This window comes from Papaver somniferum, unplaced genomic scaffold (assembly GCF_003573695.1).
Source record: "Papaver somniferum cultivar HN1 unplaced genomic scaffold, ASM357369v1 unplaced-scaffold_133, whole genome shotgun sequence".
NCBI classification, from domain to species: domain Eukaryota; kingdom Viridiplantae; phylum Streptophyta; class Magnoliopsida; order Ranunculales; family Papaveraceae; genus Papaver; species Papaver somniferum.
The window spans coordinates 16,280,664-16,299,823 of NW_020622492.1; positions in this window are offsets into that span (position 1 = coordinate 16,280,664).

Consider the following 19,160-nt stretch of genomic DNA (forward strand, 5'->3'; position numbering starts at 1 on the left):
AAGGCTCGGGTTACTCAGTTGGAGAATATTCGTTTGCTTTTATGTGATCAAATGAACGGACTTCAGATTGATAATTCTGGCAGGTGTGCTCGGTCGGATCCACATAGTTTCGTGTCTGGTCAACTTACCAGGGCTCTAAAAGTGTCTAATATGCTGAATCGTGCTCTTCTTGATGAGAATCGAACTTTTTCTGACGACAACCGCGGTTTGAAGGATAATTGCTTTCTTTTGATCGCGCGTATTACAGGCTTGAACGAGAGTTCTCTTCGATTTCATAAGGATATAGCTGATGATTTAGCGTCGAAGCTGGTAAAATTGTTGGAAGAAAGAGATGAAGCTCGCCAAAGTAGAGATAAGGCGTTTGTAGCGCCTCCTAAGCTAGCAGCTAATTAAAACAACAGATTAAACTAAATAAAGAGGCACAACGAATCTAAATCATTTACTTAAACAATCAATTAAAAAATATGCTACAAAACTAATCCCAAAGCTAACCCCGCTCAGAATATATTTACATGAACTTCTCTCAAATGATACATATACAATAGTCATTTGGTTTACAGATACAATAAACAACATAATAAACATAGCAGAAGTTAACTAATTAACGGAGTCAACACTTGTGACTTTCGCTGCGCAACTCTGATTTGTCTCTGAAAACTGAAAGTGGGAATAATTAACATTTAACTTCTAAGTAATCATAAACAAGATTAAGAAAAACCATAATGTTTTTCCCAAACATTAAATAGTGACCAAGTCACTGAGATACACAAACACGACTATGGACAAGCTCTTTCTTCAAACAATGTATACTATGGTTGCGCAATTCCGAACTCGCAAATCCACAACTAATCATAAATATGGATGTCGACAATTCCGAACTCGCAAATTGTCGACCAATATAAGCATAAAAGCTGAATTCATGTAGGTATAAATGTGAAAGAGCATATCCTCACAGAAGTAAACAAATATGTATATGGACAAACTCCTTCTTCAAACAACGTATACTATGGTTGTGCAATTCCGAACTCGCAAATCCACACCTAATCGTAAATATGGATGTCAACAATTCCGAACTCGCAAACTGTCGACCGATATAAGCATAAAATATGAATTCATGTAGGTATAAATGTGAAGGAGCGTATCCTATATACTACAGGTGGAAATTCGTATTTCCCATAACAATTCATATGACAAACAAACATTACAAGTCCTTTCCAAACCATGGAAAGATTAACAAAATCAACATAAGTATAGTAATGCAATTTTAACAAAACATGGAATGCATACTAGACAATGCATGAGTTTGTTAAGCATACTTTTGTAAAAGAAACAACAATGGCTACAAAAGAGTCAAATGTATTCCCACCTCTTTTGATGACAAACCTCACCTACCTCGAGATCCACGATCCACTGGTTCATCCTTTGAATCGATCGTTGTTAATAAAGACTAACTGTGAATCACACAAGAAGTCTAAAAAGCTAGCCAAAATGGCTCATACAAGAATCATACAAGTCTATCTAATTTCTCTAAGCCCATTTATGGGTCTACACTTCTTTATTATCCATCTCTTGCATATCTAAAGGTTTAACTAATCCAATTAGATTATTTCTAAAGTCCATTAACTAAGTCTTATGAATATCAACTTTGTAGAAGAAGTCGACGTCTAATTCGGAACACGAGAGGTCCAAAACATCTAATTAAGAAAACTACCCTAAGCCAAAGTCCACTAAACAAGCCCATTGCACAAGGCCTGGGTCAACAGGGTCATTCAATGGTCAGTAACGGTCAAAAGGTCAACTAACAGTCCACGTCAAGTCAAAGTCCATGGTCAAATAAGTCAAACCTGAATTGGTCAACGATCCAACTCAGGTCAAGCTAGGGAAAACTTAGTGAGTTAACTCAGTCTACAAGACTGATTCAGGTTATACAAACCAAGGCCCTTGCTCAGGACAGAAACTAAACTGCATCAAAATGGTGCATCACAAAACTCAACATACTAAACTAAGCTCAAACTGAGAAACCAATCCTCCCTGCCATAATCTCATTTCCAACTCTACTTCATGAACACTTCAATTCTAAACACATTCATTTAAAGAAAACTTTATAACTCAATTACAATTACAAACTAAGTTTACCTGCAATTGCAGCTTTTAGCAACACACTCCACTAAACTGAATCATCACCAGTTTCAGATTAACTACAACATCAATCTCATCTTAATCACTTCAAGCTTCATCTACACAATTTATAAACTACAACACCACATCTATATCAGTTCTGCAAATGCAGGATTTCACTAAGGCCTCAACCATAACAACACTTCATTTTCAAAACCACCAGCAATACTGCATACATATTTCAGCTCCCTTAACTAGACCGCAACTTCAGTTCCATATGTAATTGCAATACAGTCTACTCAACCAACACAACCCAACCATCTGCAATCTCACACAACATGGCTCAACCCCACCTGCAACTTCATTTCTATTTCTACCAGAAAATTACATCTCTCACTCCATAACCACAAATCACAGGACCTGCACCACTCAACTGTGACTCATTACCATCGCCTTTCCTAGTTCAATTCATTTATCATCAGTTTCATTCCCAATTGCAGCCATCTTTAACTGTACTTTCCTGTAATTCAGCTCAACCATCACTATAACTCGACCATCAACAACATAACACTACCAGAACATCCACTGCAATTCTGTAATTCAATCAAAGATTCTCATTTAAGTTCTTGCCACCATTACCATTCATCATAATATCATTAATTCATCCTAGATATAAAAAATCACAGAACCTTACTTCAATTACAGTTCCTCATGCGCCAAACATCATAATCTTCTTAATCAACTGCCTTTTCAAATATACATACATCTTAGTTCAACTACCTTACAAACACCAGGCCATCAACAACCTCAGTTCTTAAAGATCAATCCCTGTATCATAAACTTCCTAACTCATCCACCATCTCAAGAAACTGATAAACTCTTTCATAGTCTAAACTGCATCCGGTCCAAGTAATGAAGCTAACACAACTCATTCCAGTTCAACAATTAAGGAACATCATCTCGACTATTACAGTGATTCATTACTACAAACTACCAACTTAGTTCAATCACCATCTTCAAAACCTTATACTTACCACAATCTCGATTAAGATCAATCACCACAACCTTTACTAACTCATTCATAATCCACCATTCATATCAAAACAACTAACATTCAACAAAAACATATCATCACTCTCGTATCTCTGAATCTTAAAGAACCAATACCATTTCAATCATAACAACATCATCACTAATTGCAGCTATACCATATCCCAGTTACAAGTAACATTCATCTAACCTCAACTCCAACTCCTCAAAACAGACCCAGCCTCTGTTCTTCAATTCACTACCAAATTAGCTTCAAAACATTAACAGTTCAATGCTATTAATTCTCAATCTGAATGTCTCAATTACATGAACCTTGATTCCAATTTAGGGAAGAACATGAGGAACCCTAATTCCCTATGAATCAAAATTAAACCTCGCAGAACATCTCAACCTCATATTTGAATAAAACCCATCTCTAATCAATCGAGATATAACAAATTCACAAAGAAGAATGAATCAATTTCAAAACTCTGATTTACCTTTATTTTGATTCATCTTCAGAACGAATTCGTCTCAATACTGCAACATCATCCCTTTAGTTCTATATTCATCAGAAACCCAATCATCTTATCTATTTCTCATTATCATCATCAATCAACTTCAGGAAACCAGAACTTAATTTGCAGCTGCAACACTTCTTCTCCTCCCGAGATCAAACAACTACAGAAACATCATCATCACCTCCTTTGTCGAATCATCAGGATAACAAGGTTTCTATAGAACTCCCACGCAACAGAAACCAAATCTCTGTGACTGAGATCGGCAGAGAAGAAAGAACAGAGAAGGAAGAAGAAAGAAAGAGAAAGATAAGAGGAAAAAAAATGAAAGAAGAAAAAAAGAAAACACGAGTTTATCTTCTCGGTTAGGTGTTGACACGACCACCCCAAAATTACATGACACCCTTTGAAGATAAGTGCAGCCACAGGGTTAAGCTATGAAGTCACTATTTTGCCCCTCATACTTATCCAACAATAACTTCTTCGTCCGGTATCCGATTGGCACATTCGAGTAATCCATCCTGCGTAACTTTTCGAGATCTATCTAACGGCACTAGTTTCGTATCCAAATATTTGTTAGGTTAATTCTATTAGTTAACCTTCGTGTTAAACTAATCGAGTTATTATCGGCTAATACGTCTCTTGACTAGTCTAATAGCGTTGACGAGCTTGAGGGTCCTTACATTCTCCCCACCTTATTCATTTTCGTCCTCGAAAATCAAACCACCCTTCTGGTCTTCAAAACTCCCCACCTTATAGAATAATTCTATCTCTTATCTAAGCGCAAACAACATAAACAAAGCACAAACCTATATGGCTCTATAACTAAAATCTAAAATTTGTAGGTCTAAGTTCAATTACACTGAGTTAAGTTCTATCAAATACGGAAGTCTAAGTTTCTTACACTAATTTCTATCTTATAAAATACTTGTCTCTAATCACAAAGGTGATTCCTACGAATTTATTTCTAAATGAGTTTATATCTATCGGTTTCCTAAAGAATAATATTAAGCTTCTATGATCGGTCATCTCTGAATGCAGTTGCCCTGTCAAGGTTGGCCAAGCCCAATAATGCCTTCCTACGAATAAAGAAAACACAACCTTCCCTATTCCCCAGTGCTGGATTAACTAAATACAAACTTATTACGATTACCTAAGTATTAATTTATTTAAGATTAATTAGTATCTACACTTATATCGTAACTGATGTAAGTCTGATAAATTTACTTCGTAGAATATATAAATAATTCACATCATTTTAAACAATTTAGTCATCTAAATTTATTTATTTAATAATCTCAATTAAATTTTTACGCCAATTTATAATATTTTATAATTTTAACTTCACTGTAATACCATATAAACAATTTCCCAAAATTATCTATTATATATTTACTACCAGCCTAATTATTTTCATAATATTATTAACTGTATTATTACTCTCATTATTATTAAGTTGATAGTCCGTCTGATACACCAAGCCTTAATCTTGTAAATATAATTCTACTTTTACGTAAAGATTGATAAAACAGATTTTATTCATTCGGATTCAATACATATACTATATCTTGTTAAATTTTGGCGTTGGTAATTTCATATGGTCTAAATTTGAGTCTGCATAAAATTATAATATATCCTAATAGTCTTTCGATTTTGCTATTAATGTAAAGTATCCCATTAATATACGAATTTATTTTCTTTTAATTATAATATTACACTAAGTGTTTGAATAGTATTATTACTATTTCATGCATATTTGTTTCATTTTAAGAATCACTGGATCATTTGCTAGACTAAAAGTAATTTCAGTACAAGATTACTAACAAGTTGAGTCTTTTTATTTATATACTATATCTTCGCTTTCTTAAGTCTAACGCCTAATAAGTATTATTAATTATGTAATTTAGACACAAACATATATTTCTAATTTGTCATTTGTTTAATTTACATCTAACCGTAGATGAACGTTATTAATTTTTTCCATAACTATTTAATCATAATTATTATTTTTATCGTTCTATATCCTTATCGAAATTTTCGTTAAGTTAAGTTCAATATGATACTAATTAATAAATGCTAACATTACTTTATTTAAATTTATTATTACTATTATTTTCATCTATAATTATTATAATAATATCTTTATCACTATTATAATATCTTTATTATTAACATTGATAGTTGAACTATTATTCTAACTACTCTTACAAATATTATTAAATCCCAATATACTATTAACATTTATGTAATTATAATTTGTTTACTTTTCATGTAAGTCAATGTGCTCGGTAAGTTTCTACGTGATTTACAAGATCTACCAATAACACTAACCTCACTATTATTATAGTTAATTATTCTCAAAGCCTTATTAGCTAAAGTTATTGGTGTACCCTGCAATTTTTACTTCATTACACATACAAATAACCAACCAAACAAATCAATCAATCAAATAATTCTTTTAGTTACTGACAGCTTTTAGTGATTAAGATTAATCTCTCAACCCAATCAAGTTCTAAACTAATCTAGTTCACTAACTGGGACTGGCTATTTCTATCATTTCCCATGTAAGATCTAATAGTGAACTCTGATACCAACACTGTAGCGCCCCCTAAGCAAGCAACTAACTAAACCAACAGATTAAACTAAATAAAGAGGCACTACGAATCTAAATCATTTACTTAAACAATCAATTAAGAAATCTGCTACAAAACTTATCCCAAAACTAACCCCGCTCAAAATATATATACATGAACTTCTCTCAAATGATACAATAGTTATTTGATTTACAGATACAATAAACAACATAATAAACATAGCAGAAGTTAACTAATCTAACGGAGTCAACTCTTGTGCCTTTCGCTGCGCAATTCTGATTTGTCTCTGAAAACTGAAAGTGCGAATAATTAACATTTAACTTCTAAGTAATCATAAACAAGATTAAGAAAAACAATAATGTTTTTCCCGGACATTAAATAGTGACCAAGTCACTGAGATACACAAACACGAATATGGACAAGCTCTTTCTTCAAACAATGTAGACTATGGTTGTGCAATTCCAAACTCGCAAATCCACACCTAATCGTAAATATGGATGTCGACAATTCCGAACTCGCAAATTGTCGACCAATATAAGCATAAAAGCTGAATTCATGTAGATATAAATGTGAAAGAGCATATCCTCACAGAAGTAAACAAATATGTATATGGACAAACTCCCTCTTCAAACAATGTATACTATGGTTGTGCAATTCCGAACTCGCAAATCCACACCTAATCGTAAATATGGATGTCAACAATTCGGAACTCGCAAACTGTCGACCGATATAAGCATAAAAGCTGAATTCATGTAGGTATAAATGTGAAGGAGCGTATCCTATATACCACAAGTGGAAATTCGTATTTCCCAAAACAATTCATATGACAAACAAACATTACAAGTCCTTTCCAAACCATAGAAAGATTAAAAAAATCAACAGAAGTATAGTAATGCAATTTTAACAAAACATGGAATGCATACTAGACAATGCATGAGTTTGTTAAGCATAAACTTTTGTAAAAGAAACAACAATGGCTACAAAAGAGTCAAATGTATTCCCACCTCTTTTGATGACAAGCCTCGCCTACCTCGAGATCCACGATCCACTGGTTCATCCTTTGAATCGATCGTTGTTAATAAAGACTAACTGTTAATCACACAAGAAGTCTAAGAAGCTAGCCAAAATGGCTCATACAAGAATCATACAAGTCTATCTTATTGCTCTAAGCCCATTTATGGTTCTACACTTCTTTATTATCCATCTCTTGCATATCTAAAGGTTTAACTAATCCAATTAGATTATTTCTAAAGTCCATTAGCTAAGTCTTATGAATATCTACAGCTTTGTAGAAGAAGTCAACGTCTAATTCGGACCACGAGAGGTCCAAAATATCCAATTAAGAAAACTACCCTAAGACAAAGTCCACTAAACAAGCCCATTGCACAAGGCCTGGGTCAACAGGGTCAATTAATGGTCATTAACGGTCAAAGAGTCAACTAACAGTCCACGTCAAGTCAAAGTCCAGGGTCAAATAAGTCAAACCTGAATTGGTCAACGATCCAACTCAGGTCAAGCTAGGGAAAACTTAGTGAGTTAACTCAGTCTACAATACTGATTCAGGTTATACAAACCAAGGCCCTTGCTCAGGACAGAAACTAAACTGCATCAAAATGGTGCATCACAAAACTCAACATACTAAACTAAGCTCAAACTGAGAAACCAATCCTCCCTGCCATAATCTCATTTCCAACTCTAATTCATTAACACTTCAATTCTAAACACATTCATTTAAAGAAAACTTTATAACTCAATTACAATTACAAACTAAGTTTACCTGCAATTGCATCTTTTAGCAACACACTCCACTAAACTGAATCATCACCAGTTTCAGATTAACTACAACATCAATCTCAGCTTAATCACTTCAACCTTCATCTACACAATTTATAAACTACAACACCACATCTACATCAGTTCTGCAAATGCAGGCTTTCACTAAAGCCTCAACCATAAAAACACTTCACTTTCAAAACCACCAGCAATACTGCATACATATTTCAGCTCCCTTCACTAGATTGCAACTTCAGTACCATATGTAATTGCAATACAGTCTACTCAACCAACACAACCCAACCATCTGCAATCTCACACAACATGGCTCAACCCCACCTGCAACTTCATTTCTATTTCTACCATAAAATTACATCTCTCACTCCATAACCACAAATCAGAGGACCTGCACCATTCAACTGCGACTCATCACCATCGCCTTTTCTAGTTCAGTTCATTTATCATCAGTTTCATTCCCAATTGCATCCATCTTTAACTGTACTTTCCTGTAATTCAGCTCAACCGTCACTATAACTCGACCATCAACAACATAACACTACCAGAACATCCACTGCAATTCTATAATTCAATCAAAGATTCTAATTTAAGTTCTTGCCACCATTACCATTCATCATAATATCATTAATTCATCCTAGATATAAACAATCACAGAACCTTACTTCAATTACGGTTCCTTCTGCGTCAAACATCATAATATTCTTAATCAACCGCCTCTTCAAATATACATACATCTAAGTTAAACTTCCTTACAAACACCAGGCCATCAACAACCTCAGTTCTTAAAGATCAATCCCTGTATCATAAACTTCCTAACTCATCCACCATATGAAGAAACTGATAAACTCTTTCATAGTCTAAACTGCATCCGGTCCAAGTAATGAAGCTAACACAACTCATTCCAGTTCAACAATTAAGGAACATCATCTCGACTGTTACAGTGATTCATTACTACAAACTACCAACTTAGTTCAATCACGATCTTCAAAACCTTGTACTTACCACAATCTCGATTAGGATCAATCACCACAACCTTTACTAACTCATTCATAATCCATCATTCATATCAAAACAACTAACATTCAACAAAAACATATCATCACTCTCGTATCTCTGAGTCTTAAAGAACCAATACCATTTCAATCATAACAGCATCATCACTAATTGCAGCTATACCATATCCCAGTTACAAGTAACATTCATCTAACCTCAACTCCAACTCCTCAAAACAGACCCAGCCTCTGTTCTTCAATTCACTACCAAATTAGCTTCAAAAAATTAACAATTCAATACTCTTAATTCTCAATCTGAATGTCTCAATTACATGAACCTTGATTCCAATTTAGGGAAGAACATGAGGAACCCTAATTCCCTATGAATCAAAATTACACCTCACAGAACATCTCAACCTCATGTTTGAATAAAACCCATCTCTAATCAACCGAGATATAACAAATTTACAAAGAAGAATGAATCAATTTCAAAACCCTGATTTACCTTTATTTTGATTCATCTTCAGAACGAATTCGTCTCAATACTGCAACATCATCCCTTTAGTTCTATATTCATCAGAAACCCAATCATCTTATCTATTTCTCATTATCATCATCAATCAACTTCAGGAAACCAGAACTTAATTTGCAGCTGCAACACTTCTTCTCCTCCCGAGCTCAAACAACTACAGAAACATCATCATCACCTCCTTTCTCGAATCATCAGGATAACAAGGTTTCTATAGAAATCCCACGCAACAGAAACCAAATCTCTGTGACTGAGATCGACATAAAATAAAGAACATAGAAGGAAGAAGAAAGAAAGAGAAAGATAAGAGGAAAAAAAATGAAAGAAGAAGAAAAGAAAACACGAGTTTATCTTCTCGGTTAGGTATTGACACGACCACCCCATAATTACATGACACCCGTTGAAGATAAGTGCAGCCACAGGGTTAAGCTCTGAAGTCACTATTTTTCCCCTCATATATATCCAACAATAACTTCTTCGTCCGGTATCCGATTGGCACATTCGAGTAATCCATCCTGCGTAACTTTTCGAGATCTATCTAACGGCACTAGTTTCGTATCCAAATATTTGTTAGGTTAATTCTATTAGTTAACCTTCGTGTTAAACTAATCGAGTTATTATCGGCTAATACGTCTCTTGACTAGTCTAATAGCGTTGACGAGCTTGAGGGTCCTTACATTCTCCCCACCTTATTCATTTTCGTCCTCGAAAATCAAACCACCCTTCTGGTCTTCAAAACTCCACACCTTATAGAATAATTCTATCTCTTATCTAAGCGCAAACAACATAAACAAAGCACAAACCTATATGGCTCTATAACTAAAATTTGTAGCTCTAAGTTCAATTACACTGAGTTAAGTTCTATCAAATACGGAAGTCTAAGTTTCTTACACTAATTTCTATCTTATAAAAAACTTGTCTCTAATTACAAACGAGATTCCTACGAATTTATTTCTAAGTGAATTTATATCTATCGGTTTCCTAAAGAATAATATTAAGCTTTTATGACCGGTCATCTCTGAATGCAGTTGCACTGTCAAGGTTGGCCATGCCCAACAATGCCTTCCCACGAACAAAGAAAACACAACCTTCCCTATTCCCCAGTGCTGGATTAACTAAATACAAACTTATTACCATCAACTAAGTATTAATTTATTTAAGATTAATTAGTATCTGCACTTATATCGTAACTGATGTAAGTTTGATAAATTTACTTCGTAGAATATATAAATTATTCACGTCATTTTAAGCAATTTAGTCATCTAAATTTATTTATTTATTAAATATCTCAATTCAATTTTTACGCCAATTTATAATATTTCATAATTTTAACTTCACTGTAATACCATATAAAAATTTTCCCAAAAATATCTATTATATATTTACTACCAGCCTAATTATTTGCATACTATTATTAACTGTATTATTACTCTCATTGTTCTTAAGTTCATAGTCCGGCTGATACACTAAGCCTTAATCTTGTAAATATAATTCTACTTTTACGTAAAGATTGATATAACAGATTTTATTCATTCGGATTGAATCCATATACTATATCTTGTTAAATTTTGGCGTTGGTAATTTCATATGGTCTAAATTTGAGTCTGCATAAAATTATAATATATCCTAATAGTCTTTAGATTTTGCTATTAGTGTAAAGTATCCCATTAATATATGAATTTATTTTCTTTTAATTATAATACTACACTAAGTATCTGAATAGTATTATTACTATTTCATGTGTATTTGTTTCATTTTATAGAATCACTGGATCATTTGCTAGACTAAAAGTAATTTCAGTACAAGATTACTAACAAGTTGAGTCTTTTTATTTATATACTATATCCTCGCTTTCTTAAGTCTAACGCCTAATAAGTATTATATTAATTATCTAATTTAGACACAAACATATATTTCTAATTTGTCATTTTTTTAATTTACATTTAACCGTAGATGAACGTTATTAATTTTTTCCCATAACTATTTAATCATAATTATTATTTTTATCGTTCTATATCCTTATCGAAATTTTCGTTAAGTTAAGTTCAATATGATACTAATTAATAAATGCTAACATTACTATCTTTAAATTTATTATTACTATTATTTTCATCTATAATTATTATTATAATATCTTTACGACTATTATAATATCTTTATTATTAACATTGATAGTTGAACTATTATTCTAACTACTCTTACAAATATTATTAAATCCCAAAAATACTATTAACATTTATGTATTTATAATTTGTTTACTTTTCATGCAAGTCAATATGCTCGGTAAGTTTCTATGTGATTTACAAGATCTACCAATAACACTAACCTCACTATTATTATAGTTAATTATTCTCAAATCCTTATTAGCTAAAGTTATTGGTGTACCCTGCAATTTTTACTTCATTACACATACAAACAACCAACCAAACAAATCAATCAATCAAATAATTCTTTTAGTTATTGACAACTTTTAGTGATTAAGATTTATCTCTCAACCCAACCAAGTTCTAAACTAATATAGTTCACTAACTCGCACTGGCTATTTCTATCATTTCCCATGTAAGATCTAATATTGAGCTCTGATACCAACACTGTAGCGCCCCTAAGCTAGCAGCTAACTAAACCAACAAATTAAACTAAATAAAGAGGCACTTAGAATCTAAATCATTTACTTAAACAATCAATTAAGAAATATGCTACAAAACTTATCCCAAAACTAACTCCGCTCAGAATATATATACATGAATTTTTCTCAAATGATACATATACAATAGTCATTTGGTTTACAGATACAATAAACAACATAATAAACATAGCAGAAGTTAACTAATTAACGGAGTCAACACTTGTGGCATTCGCTGCGCAACTCTGATTTGTCTCTGAAAACTGAAAGTAGGAATAATTAACATTTAACTTCTAAGTAATCATAAACAAGATTAAGAAAAACAACAATGCTTTTTCCAGACATTAAATAGTGACCAAGTCACTGACATACACAAACACGAATATGGACAATCTCTTTCTTCAAATAATGTATACTATGGTTGTGCAATTCCGAACTCGCAAATACACAACTAATCGTAAATATGGATGTCGACAATTCCGAACTCGCAAATTGTCGACCAATATAAGCATAAAAGCTGAATTCATGTAGATATAAATGTGAAAGAGCATATCTTCACAGAAGTAAACAAACATGTATATGGACAAACTCATTCTTCAAACAATGTATACTATGGTTGTGCAATTCCGAACTCGCAAATCCACACCTAATCGTAAATATGGATGTCGACAATTCCGAACTCGCAAAATGTTGACCGATATAAACATAAAAGCTGAATTCATGTAGGTATGAATGTGAAGGAGCGTATCCTATATACCACAAGTGGAAATTCGTATTTCCCATAACAATTCATATGACAAATAAACATTACAAGTCATTTCCAAACCATGGAAAGATTAAAAAAAATCAACAGAAGTATAGTAATGCAATTTTAACAAAACATGGAATGCACACTAGACAATGCATGAGTTTGTTAAGCATAAACTTTTGTAAAAGAAATAACAATGGTTACAAAAGAGTCAAATGTATTCCCACCTCTTTTGATGACAAGCCTCGCCTACCTCGAGATCCACGATCCACTGGTTCATCCTTTGAATCGATCGTTGTTAATAAAGACTAACTGTTAATCACACAAGAAGTCTAAGAAGCTAGCCAAAATGGCTCATACAAGAATCATACAAGTCTATCTAATTGCTCTACGCCCATTTATGGTTCTACAATTCTTTATTATCCATCTCTTGCAAATCTAAAGGTTTAACTAATCCAATTAGATTATTTCTAAATTCCATTAGCTAAGTCTTATGAATATCTACAACTTTGTAGAAGAAGTCAACGTCTAATTCGGGCCACGAGAGGTTCAAAACATCTAATTAAGAAAACTACCCTAAGCCAAAGTCCACTAAACAAGCCCATTGCACAAGGCTTGGGTCAACAGGGTCAATTAATGGTCACTAACGGTCAAAGAGTCAACTAACAGTCCACGTCAAGTCAAAGTCCAGGGTCAAATAAGTCAAACCGGAATCGGTCAACGATCCAACTCAGGTCAAGCTAGGGAAAACTTAGTGAGTTAACTCAGACTACAAGACTGATTCAGGTTATACAAACCAAGGCCCTTGCTCAGGCCAGAAACTAAACTGCATCAAAATGGTGCATCACAAAACTCAACATATTAAACTAAGCTCAAACTGAGAAACCAATCCTCCCTGCCATAATCTCATTTCCAACTCTAATTCATTAACACTTCAATTCTAAACACATTCATTTAAAGAAAACTTTATAACTCAATTACAATTACAAACTAAGTTTACCTGCAATTGCAGCTTTTAGCAACACACTCCACTAAACTGAATCATCACCAGTTTCAGATTAACTACAACATCAATCTCAGCTTAATCACTTCAAGCTTCATCTATACATTTTATAAACTACAACACCACATCTACATCAGTTCTGCAAATGCAGGCTTTCACTAAGGCCTCAACCATAACAACACTTCACTTTCAAAACCACCAGCAGTACTGCATACATATTTCAGCTCCCTTCACTAGACTGCAACTTCAGTTCCATATGTAATTGCAATACAGTCTACTCAACCAACACAACCCTTCCATCTGCAATCTCACACAACATGGCTCAACCCCACTTGCAACTTCAGTTCTATTTCTACCAGAAAATTACATCTCTCACTCCATAACCACAAATTACAGGACCTGCACCACTCAACTGCGACTTATCACCATCGCCTTTCCTAGTTCAATTCATTTATCATCAGTTTCATTCCCAACTTCAGCCATCTTTAACTGTACTTTCCTATAATTCAGATCAACCATCACTATAACTCGACCATCAACAACATAACACTACCAGAACATCCACCGCAATTCTGTAATTCAATCCAAGATTCTCATTTAAGTTCTTGCCACCATTACCATTCATCATAATATCATTAATTCATCCTAGATATAAACAATCACAGAACCTTACTTTAATTACAGTTCCTCCTGTGTCAAACATCATAATCTTCTTAATCAACTGCCTCTTCAAATATACATACATCTTAGTTCAACTACCTTACAAACACCAGGCCATCAACAACCTCAGTTCTTAAAGATCAATCCCTGTATCATAAACTTCCTAACCCATCTACCATCTCAAGAAACTGATAAACTCTTTCATAGTCCAAACTGCATCCGGTCCAAGTAATGAAGCTAACACAACTCAATCCAGTTCAACAATTAAGGAACACCATCTCCACTCTTACAGTGATTCATTACTACAAACTACAAACTTAGTTCAATCACCATCTTCAAAACCTTGTACTTACCACAATCTCGATTAGGATCAATCACCACAACCTTTACTAACTCATTCATAATCCACCATTCATATCAAAACAACTAACATTCAACAACAACATATCATCACTCATGTATCTCTGAATCTTAAAGAACCAATACCATTTCAATCATAACAACATCATCACTAATTGCAGCTATACCATATCCCAATTACAAGTAACATTCATCTAACCTTAACTCCAACTTTTCAAAACAGACCCAGCCTCTGTTCTTCAGTTCACTACCAAATTAGCTTTAAAACATTAACATTTCAATACTCTTAATTCTCAATCTGAATGTCTCAATTACATGAACCTCGATTCCAATTTAGGGAAGAACATGAGGAACCCTAATTCCCTATGAATCAAAATTAAACCTCAGAGAACATCTCAACCTCATATTTGAATAAAACCCATCTCTAATCAATCGAGATATAACAAATTCACAAAGAAGAATGAATCAATTTCAAAACCCTGATTTACCTTTATTTTAATTCATCTTCAGAACGAATTCGTCTCAATACTGCAACATCAGCCCTTTAGTTCTACATTCATCAGAAACCCAATCATCTTATCTATTTCTCATTATCATCATCAATCAACTTCAGGAAACCCTAACTTTAATTTGCAGGTGCAACACTTCTTCTCCTCCCGAGCTCAAACAACTACAGAAACATCGTCATCACCTCCTTTCTCGAATCATCAGGATAACAAGGTTTCTATAAAACTCCCACGCAACAGAAACCAAATCTCTGTGGCTGAGATCGACAGAGAAGAAAGAACATAGAAGGAAGAAGAAAGAAAGAGAAAGATAAGAGGAAAAAAATGAAATAAGAAGAAAAGAAAACACGAGTTTATCTTCTCGGTTAGGTATTGACACGACCACCCCAAAATTACATGACACCCGTTGAAGATAAGTGCAGCCGCAGGGTTAAGCTATGAAGTCACTATTTTTCCCCTCATACTTATCCAACAATAATTCTTCGTCCGGTATCCGATTGGCACATTCGAGTAATCCATCCTGCGTAACTTTTCGAGATCTATCCAACGGTACTAGTTTCGTATCCAAATCGTTGTTAGATTAATTCTATTAGTTAACCTTCGTGTTAAACTAATCAAATTATTATCGGCTAATACGTCTCTTGACTAGTCTAATAGCGTTGACGAGCTTGAGGGTCCTTACATTCTCCCCACTTTATTCATTTTTGTCCTCGAAAATCAAACCACCCTTCTGGTCTTCAAAACTCCCCACCTTATAGAATAATTCTATCTCTTATCTAAGCGCAAACAACATAAACAAAGCACAAACCTATATGGCTCTATAACTAAAATCTAAAATTTCTAGCTCTAAGTTCAATTACACTGAGTTAAGTTCTATCAAATACGAAAGTCTAAGTTTCTTACACTAATTTCAATATTATAAAATACTTGTCTCTAATTACAGAGCATAAACAACCATTGTCGTCTTTTACACAATTCAACTCGCATCTAATGCCCTAATAAGGAGTTGGTACAAAGCCCTAACACTCGCGTTGGTTATTAGGGCTTTGTACCAACCATTGCCCTAACACATTGTGTCAAAGATGGCAATGTGTTAGGGCTTTGTACCAACTCCCGTGAGTACAAAGCCCTAACACATTGCCGTCTTTGACACAATTCAGCTCCCTAGCGGAGGGTGCCGTCCCTTTATATTCCCCCTGAGTTGCCCTTTCAAGGAGGTCACCCCTAACCATTTCAGTTGGGCTCCTCCCATCCAGTTATGCGACAATCAGTGTCATCGTGACCTCGTTCCTTCCGCCTATGTGGATTATGGGTACAAGATCACACACTAGGTGGGGTTTCTTTAGGACCGAGTGTATCCAAGCCAGGAACTCTTTCTACTCCACTGGTCATGTTTCTACACCCCTGATAGGAACCTTAAATACATCTTTTGAATGTCAATTTCTTATGATTTTCTTGACTATTTCTCTTGTATTTTGTATATTACGCTTCTTTTACATTTTATAGTACTTTGGAGTCATGTGGTGCGAAAGAAGATAAATAAGAGCTTAATTTGTTACTTGGCGACTTTAAGAGTCGACGACGGTAGAAGTAAAATCTAGAAGTATATGCATCAAAAATGGATTGTTATAGGAAGCAAATACTCAAAACAGCTTCAGAATTATAAAAGCATACTACAGTTCACTACAGGCTACCACTTTCCCATTCTGGTTCAAAATCAGAACTAGGTCGACCAACACCCAGACAACATCTTCTCTTCCTCTTCTCTTCCTCTTCTCTTCAAGTTACGGGCAAGTTCTGCACTATGTTGTGCCGCCGTAAACCATGATCCTGAGGTGTTGTTTCCACGGGTTTGGTTGGAGTTTCCAAGCTAGACAAAGAGGGAAGCTCTGATACAAGATTACAAGAGGATTTGCTTTCATTTCGAGCTAAGAAACAGGGAAGAACGAGACTGTTTGCTTCCATGGTTGTGTAACTGTTTGTGAAGGGTTTGGAGATCGTAATGTGAGAAGAAACAGGTGGAACGTAGCTCATAAGGAAAGGGTTATTCTTGGCTCAAGTTGGACAGAGATTTGACAGAGAAATTGGTTGAGGAAGAACCTAGCTTGCTGCCATTGAGTGTGGGCAGTACATGTAGAAGATTGAAGGAAATATTTGAGTTATTAAATGAATGGATGTATGGGTTTTGTTGTATGTGAAATTGGTTTTGCAGGGAAGGAGATAGAGAGACTCATACAATTCAAGACAGAGTGCATCTCTGAAGCACCAAACGGTGCACCACAAGTGTTCGAGAAAAGGCCTGAGAGGTCAGTTCTTCACAAGTTCAAGGTCAATTGTTATTAGTTGCGTGAACCAGTCATGCCACCAGCTAGACGATGGCTCTGGCAGGTGTTCGAGAAGAAGTAGGAGAGTGTTTCAGCAGCTAAGAGCTTCTCCACTGGTGAATGTGAATATTGCATATGTGGCATCACTTCTAAGACATCATTTGAGTATAAAATCCTAAATATTAAGGAAAATAAAGTTTAATCTCCAACCTATAAAATTTTATATTATTTGTTTGCTTATTTGTAGGTATAGAATTGGTTAAAATCCTTTCCATTTTTATTTTTCAATGGTTTTTATTAACAGAAGGGTGACTAGGATGGGAAGACATCCTTTACGTGAATGTCTAAAACTAGAGGTTCATCTAGAGGATGTCTAACTTTTTTTTTGCCACATCATCTTCACATCAATGGGTTGGAGATGATTTTTTATAAATATGGTTGTGAATCCTACGTGGATTAGGACTTTTTCCTTCACACACATTCCATTGGAGAGGCTCTAAGTAACATGGATCTAAGTTACTAATTGGCATAAGCCTCAGGTTTTATCGAATATGGATGGCGAGAAGTTAGGCTGTGAAGAGAGTTTATGAGCCAACAAAACACGGAAGACCACAAGCTTTTTCCATTGATCTTGGGAGTGAACGAAGGAGATTAAGGTGTATATTTAGAAGTTGAGATGAATTAGGAAATTGGGTTGGGTAGGATGCAAGTTCGCATCAAGAAAATGAGTTATAAAGATGACCTAAAAGCTACATATCAGGGTATACCCCCTTCTTCACTACTGCTGCAACCCTAGCTCGCTGGCTCGCTGAAAAACCACCACCATCACCATCTGCATATCCACCTGCATCCACCATCATACATCCATCAGTTTGCATTCATATACCACCTGTATTCACCCACTACCAGTTCCGTCTTCATCTTCACAACATACCAGCCCACCACCAGTCTTTTGCATCCCACTAGCACTTCATAGGAAGTCCATCATCACCTGCATACCACCATCCTTGCATACCACCAGTTCCGAGTACCACCTGCATACATCACCAAGAACAGCTGGAGTTCAGTTCCATCCACCATTCACAACATCAACTCCCATCACCAGCATTCCACTTGTTTGCAACAACTTCAACACGCAACAACGACAAAACAGTAGACCACCTCCACAGTTGCAGTCCATACCATTAGTCATTCATGCCATTATCACCACTACACCAACATCCATTCACCTGTTGTTGTTTGGTTTTCTTATTCAATTTTATCTTTTGTCTCAATATGAACTCTAGTATCTAATTGCATCTTGATTAGGGATGATTTCAACGTCTGAACTTGAATTCAAATTGATATTTAAACTGCCCGTTTTCT